Raw genomic sequence first — 7345 nt, 5'->3', positions numbered from 1 at the left:
CCTGAGTGGGGAATGTTATCACAGGCCTTGACCAGATCAAGGTTAGGCTGTATGACCCTCCTTGCCTTCATCCACAGCTCTGGTGACTGACTCAAAGAAGTTGACCAAGTTGAGCAGGCATGATCTACCCTTCACAAACCAAACTGTGTATGATCCAGAGTTTGAAGATTCACTATATCCTTGTTTATTAGCTCCGCGATGATGTGTTCCATAGCTTTGCATATCAGACTCATCAGGCTGATTGGGCGATAATTCCCAGGGTCTGTAGTCACTCCTCCTTTCTGGAGAAGGATGACTGTAGCAGTGCACCATTCGGTAAGGAAAAAGCCTGAGGTGTGGCTGTGATTGAACAGGCCACACAGATGAGGTGCCAGTTCACTCTGTAGTTCATGTAGAACACAGCCAGGGATATTGTCATGTCCCATAGAATCTGTATTCTAGGCCTTGGACAGTGCTGTTTTAACCTATGCAGCAGTAATACTGGGTGCCTGGCAATCTACTGTTATTGTAAATGGTCCTTTGGGGGGGTGGTAAAGTTAGCACTGAATCTGTCGGCCAGTATATTGGCAATATCTGTTGGCTTGGTATAGGAGATACCATTGTGCAGTAGCTCAGAGCAAATCTGGGTATTGCCGTGGAGATTCTTTACATAACTATAGAAGGCCTTGTGGTTGTCCTTACTATCTGCTGCAATTCTGTTTTCATAGCTAACTTTAGAGGATTTGATGAGGGATCTCAACCTTTTGTTGAGGCTGATAAGGTAGTTTTTCCAGTCTTGGGACTTTGCTTTATTCTGCATCAGTTTCCTCCTTCTTCTGTAAAGTTTGTTTATGGCAGGGGACCACCAGATTGGCTTCCTTTTTTTTGAGGAGAGCGTCTTGGTTCTATTGGGTATGGCGAGATCCATGCATTTGTATATGTGTTTGTACAGTGCATTGGTGTATGATTCAGCAGTCATGCAACTATTCTCCATTTGCATGGGTGTTCTGAAGTTAGCCACCTCTGTTTTTAGGAGCCCAAAGTTAGCTTTGGAGAAGTTTTTCATGGTGGTTACCTTTGTGGGGTGGGGGTGGGGGTGGGGGTGTGTGAGGGATGTGGATTTCCAAGGTGATTAGTTTGTGGTTGGATCTAACCAGGGAGGAGTTGACTATTGGTGTAGAGCAATAGTCACCCATGTTAGTAATGACCAGGTCAAGGATGTTGCTGCCTCTAGTGGGGGTAAGAATGAGTTGGTCCAGAGCATTGGAATTAAGGAATTCCAGAAAGCATTGATCAAGTGTATTGGTGCATGAGTAGTTTTCCCAGTTAATGGAGGGGTAGTTGAAGTCATCCAGTGTGAGTGTTAAGTTGGACCCTAATATTCTCCAGGATGTTTAGGAACATGGAGTGTGAGTCTTGGGACATGGTTGGGGACCTATAGCAGGCTATGACCTGAATTGCTGTCTTACTCAATGTTAGCTGTACCTGAAGTATCTCAGATGCTTTATGTTGGGCTACCAGTCTGGAGGTGTGTGCATCCTTTATGACTATGGAAACACCAACACCTTTGGACCTTCGGTGCAAGTTCTGGGGCCGAAAGGTGTGGAACGAGTTATAGCCTGGTAGTGCAGGGATGCTTTCTGCTGCCTTGAGCCAGGTCTGTGTTACAGCACAAATGTTGATGTTCTCCATTTTAAGGAGTTCTTCGAGTGAGTGCATTTTGAGATTTAGACTTCTAGCATTGAGTGGCATGACTCTCAGATTGCATGTTTGTAGCTGTTACAGTGGCAATTCGATCTTTGGAACACCACCTAAAAAGGCACTATAGGGGTGGCAAGAGCCTTGGCCAGTATCCAGAAACCCAGACATAACAGATGCAGGCCATTTCTGGCAAAGCATCGAGGTCTGTCAATCATGTCATCCCAGGCAGACAGATACTGGATCCCCTTAGAATGACACCAAAAACTTAGCCATTTGGTGAAATCAGTCATTTTATGCTTGTACTGAGGTATCATTCTGGGTGATGGCAGGATGCTGCTCAGGGCTAGGATCATACCTGCCTGGGGTACATAATCCAAGAGCTCCTCCATGTCTCTTTTCATGTAGTCCAGGGAGGTATGTCTCAGGTCATTCACACCCACATGTACAATGACAGAGTCATATTTTTATCTGTTGTTGAGGGGCCTTAGCGTGTGCATTATGTGGCAGATCCTGGCACCACATAACACACATGATACACTGAGAAAGAAGATTGTATAAGTGGTTAGAACCAACCTATTCCCTGCTATTTAAGAACCTATGCTGTAACACTTTTTGTTATCATTTTGTTTTTGTTATAGTTACTTGGTACACTCTCTCTCTCTTATATTTGTATATCCTAGCCAGGGAGGGGAGAACAACAGAATAATTGACATATTTCAAAGAAAAACCCTAAAACACAGAAATTGTCTTTACTATTGTATTTCTCCTCTCCTAACTCCCCCCAGTGAATAAACCAGCACCAGACATTACCGATAAGACTTTATAAGAAAAAGAAAATAAAAAAGAAAGAAAAAATAGGAAAAAAAAAGAAAATGGCTTCATACACACTGCATACATCCACCATTGTATCACTATATTAGTAAATAAGCACTCATAAACAGCATAACAGTCTGATATTTCTTAGAGAAAGCACATCCAAATGTCATACATACATGTGAATTAAGAGTTAAAAGTTAAAAATGCCTTCAACATTCAGTCATTCACAACACACTTATTTAATGTTCTGTGAGCAACTTGCTATGTTATTATGAGTGATCACTTTAGGATTCATGTAGCACATATATAAAGAAAGGAAACCAGGGTATATACATATATATATATATATATATATATATATATATATATATATATATATGTAAAGAAAGTTTATTATTAGTTCATAGGTTCATAGGTGTATACTACACTAATGGCCCTGGAGCCTTTACAAGCCTAGCCCAACAAAATTATCCAGGCACCATGCCACCCGATGTTAGTTCACAGGCCCCCTATCCAATAGGGCAACTAGAATGATCCCTGGAGTGAACTTTCTGTTACCCATCCACTCATCAAGTTTTCTCTTGAAGAGGGCCAGTATGGTGCTCTGCTTGACATGAATGGCAAGCTTATTCCAGAGTATGGGCAGTCTTTGGGAGATGAACCTGTCCCTTCAGCATGTTCTCTTAATTGTGGTAATGAGGTTGTGATCCCTGGAGCATGTGGCATGGGGGGATTGGGATTTCTTTAGGTGTAGCATTTCAAGTAGGGTTGGGCTGGACATGGCTTTGTAAATCAAGAAAAGATCACCTCTAAGTAGATGATAAAAGACTGAGAACAGCTGAAGTTTCTTCCATCTGTCCATGTAGGACATGTGTTTAAGGGCTAGGATTCTTTTTGTGAGGTACTTTTGTGGCCTCTCCAGCTGGTGTAGGTGTCTAGTCAGGTACATGCCAAATGGGGCATTATATTCGATGATTGGTCTAATGAGGGTTGAGCAGAGAGAGATGATGACCTCTTTCTTCCTGGATGCGAAATCTTTGATTATAAGATATGCCATGTAAAAGGACTTTTTGACCACAGTGGCAATGTGATGGTCAAAGGTAAGATGTAAAGAGTTAATTTCTTAATACTTATTAAGCTAGGGCATATATTTAATACAGAAAATAAAATATAGACTATTAGCTTAGCAATGCACATAGGAAAAGAAAAGTGACATTTATTTAACTTACAGAGAAGTGAATCCTTGTTTCCTTCCTTTCAACTATATCTCCAGTAACTGAATTGGTAAACTTTGTCCTTGAAAAATAATGTTGTTATTAAAACAGTTAACATCAATGTTTACAAAAGATAATAGTCATTTGTCCTTTAGTTTCTTTTTCTTCTCATTGAATTTCCAGGTATTTACTTCTGCTTGTCTCTTCAAAGTATTATTCCAGTCCATATCTTCAGTTTGGTGTAGAATTAAGCAATAACCGACAACGTTGATGTGGTATATTGAAGATTTACCCATGGTTGGCATGGTTTAATCAGGAAGGCAAAGCCCTAGTGATTAAATAAAGCCAACCATTAATAAATCATTAATATACCACACAACAGAGTCAGTTATCACTATCATACAATGACATTATTTAAGAACAAAAGTACTTACTTACTGTTCTTAAATAATGTCTTTGTATAATGCCTCCGTGCTGCCCTTCTGCATTTTTCTGATATCCTGGGGCTTTTTCTGATGTACTACGCATGCATATGGGACTTGTGTTCCCAAGCTTATGCAATCCATCAGTGCTGTGCAAAAGTAGCAATGGTGAAAGGAAGATTTCTGTTGCCTTTTTTTTTTTTTAATTGAAATGAAAAAAAGAAACCGGGAGACTTTTAACATTTAAGAGAGCTGGGACAGTCAAAATAATAATCAGGTAAGTTACTTTAGTTTTGCAAAATGTACCTGATTATCCTGTTATTTTTGTCTGTGCTATCTCCCTTGTTCGTTTGAGGTCTTCCATTTTCTCTTTTGGTTAAAAAAAAGAAAGAAAAGTAAAAAAAATACAAGATACACTAATAGAAAAAAGTCAGGGTAAATGGATCTTTTTCCAGTGGTATATTCTCGGATTTACAATGGTCACGGTGGTTGGGCTGACCAATCAGCGTGCTCGTTTTTGAATATTAATGGACAGTCATTGTATAATTTTTTTTTAAAATGACAGTGCAGTGTCTGGGTCTTCAAAGAGTCTAATTTCATCTGGAAGGAATATTTTGAGCCTGGCAGGAAAGAGAAAATATACCTTAAACTGTCTTTTCTTAAGTTCTTTTATAAGAGACAAAAAAAAAAAACGTTTTCCTTTGGTCATCACAGCATTGGAATAGTCATTATCAAATCTTATTAGTTTGTCATCCAATTTAATAGGAGATTTGGACCAGACTGCTTTAAGTATTAGCTCCTTGTCTTGAGATGAGAAGAACTTAACAATAACTGATCTGGGTGAAGAGTTAGTTTTTGATGAAGTATAGAAACTAGAGACCTGTGTGCTCTTTCTATTTCATACAACATAGCTTCACATAAATTCAGAGTCTTAGGAAGCCAGGCAGTAAGAAAGCTGACCATACTTTCTCCTTCTATTTTTTCAGGCAGTCCAACAATATGAATGTTATTTCTCCTGGATCTGTTCTCCAAGTCATCAATTTTGTTTAGTAATAAGGTATTATGTTGCAGTAGAAATTCAGTGTTGTATCCAAGACTGCCTTCTATGTCATTAAGGGTATCTTCTATTCCAGATTTCTGAGTTTTCTGTTTTAAAATCTCTTATATCTGTTCTGTTTGGTATATTTTTCTTTAAAGCTATCAAGTTTGTTATCCATTCTATCCATTTTTAAAGAAAGTTATTGTACGTTGGAAAGAGCAGATTGGACTTGTTTCTTTGTCCTGAGAAATTGTATTTGAACGACTCATTTCACAGCTACTGGTACAGACCTTTCAAATGAAAAATTTGACAGGAAAAAAATTTAAATATTTATACATTTTTAGATAATATCCTTCTATGTGGTATCAGGTAACTGATTTTGTTCAAAAAATTGATTTAGGTTATCACAAAAATAAAATTTCCTGTCAGAAATAGAAATAGAGTAGCAGAGCAAGAAAACTGTGCTGCTGGCCTGTCAGCATCCTGGCTATGCCCCCCAGATGTGGTTTTAAAAGTACAGTCTCCTTCAGACTATAGTTCTTATCTGCTTGAAGCAAAATAATTCATCTCATTTCACATTCACTGTTTTATTAGTAATATCTCCCATTACCATACTCTCTGAAATCAGCTGCAGCACTATGACCAGAACCTTGACAAGATATATGCTTAGCTAGTGCATTATTTATGAATTTCACAAAGATATTCACATATACCTTCATAAAGGGAACAATTAGCCTTGCACACATAAAAATCTGGGCAGGCTTGGCACTTAGCTACACTAGGTTCTTACTCATATAAAACTTGTGTATGGGAAGTGCTTGTGCACACAGTGAGGTAATGATTTTGAAGGTGCATTTGTACTTGGGAAGAATAAAATGAGTAGTGCTTATGCATGCTTGTAAGGAATTCAAATGGCAAGGGCTTTTGACTTTTTCGAAGGGGTGTGTGTGTATATATCTAAAGTTATATACTAGCAATACATTGATTGCAGTACTTAAAATATTCTTTGTACTTACTTAAATTAATCAGGGCAAAAATAAAATAAAAAAAAAAAATAGCTTGAACTGTAAAGTCTCCAGTTGCATTTCTTTTATCTACAAGGCTATAACAATATTTTCCTTATGACTGATGTAGAAAGCAGTGGTAAAAAGATGGTTTCCTTCTCTTTTGTTTTTACGTAAGTATATTGATTTCAATCATGTATTGCATACTTCTTATACATAATAAAAACTAGCAAGACAAAAATATTCACTTGGACACTTGTTATGGTTACCAAAAGATTCCACTCATCTTTCCATTCTTTGCTGTCGCTATTTGGTGATTATGATTAGGAGAGAGAGAAGGCAAATCTAGTTTACCTGTATTTGCTTTTCTTATACACATATAAAAATAAACGTCTTTATTCCTGTCTAAACAATAACTCCTTTTTGTTTTCTTTTTTATTTTATCTTGCAATGCTGTATGAATTAGTACAATATTGTGCCAATATTCCTTATCATTCATGAGGAAAATAAGTTTGAAATGTACGTGGAATGCTGTTTCAAAATACGCATAACACTGTGCTCTGGTGTACTTTATTTACAAATATAGAAATGCAGCAATACTTTGAAGTTTGCATTTCCCTTTATGCACAGATGTGCGATTTAATAGGTAATACTGAAGTAAAATAGCATTTTCTCACTAAAGTTTCTGGTGGACATTCGCTTGGCACAATAACTTTAACCCCTCCCCTAACTTGCAGTCTAACTAAGATGTGGTGTATGAAATTTCGGCCATGGTGTATGTGGAGTAAGAAATACTTTTGAAAAAAGCTCTGTTAAACAACTGTTTTAGTTATAGTTATATAATTTACACAAAACTGGCTTCATGTAATGTAACTATTAAAACTTTTTTCTTGGTAATAATTTATATATTTATATATATATATATATATATATATATATATATATATATACAAAACTGCAATTTTTATTTCATAAATTTATATATCCAGTCAGCATTAGTAGTATCTGTAATCTAGTACATGATTTACAAAGTTACATAGACAGAGTAGTATTTTAATACACTTATGAGACATTTGTATATATTATTAAAATCTGTTTGCACATTACTGATATTTCTCTTTGTTCAAAAGATGCATGTATGATTAAAAACATGCTCATGATTTCCTATGC

General features: G+C 37.0%; 1 long non-coding RNA gene across 1 annotated transcript in view; it reads left to right on the top strand.

Annotated features, from left to right (window-relative positions):
* The first annotated feature begins 4185 nt into the window (after positions 1–4185).
* The window catches only part of LOC122809183, a 259803-nt gene continuing 256643 nt past the window's right edge, over positions 4186–7345 (top strand). The window contains exon 1 of the long non-coding RNA XR_006365867.1: positions 4186–4409. This is a non-coding gene — a long non-coding RNA (uncharacterized LOC122809183). The remainder of the gene's footprint in view (positions 4410–7345) is intronic.

This window comes from Protopterus annectens, chromosome 8.part0 (assembly GCF_019279795.1).
Source record: "Protopterus annectens isolate FY-2018-M chromosome 8.part0, PAN1.0, whole genome shotgun sequence".
In the NCBI taxonomy this organism is placed as follows: domain Eukaryota; kingdom Metazoa; phylum Chordata; order Ceratodontiformes; family Protopteridae; genus Protopterus; species Protopterus annectens.
Note: the sequence above shows the minus strand (reverse complement) of the source record. Positions and strands in the feature narration are given on the sequence as shown.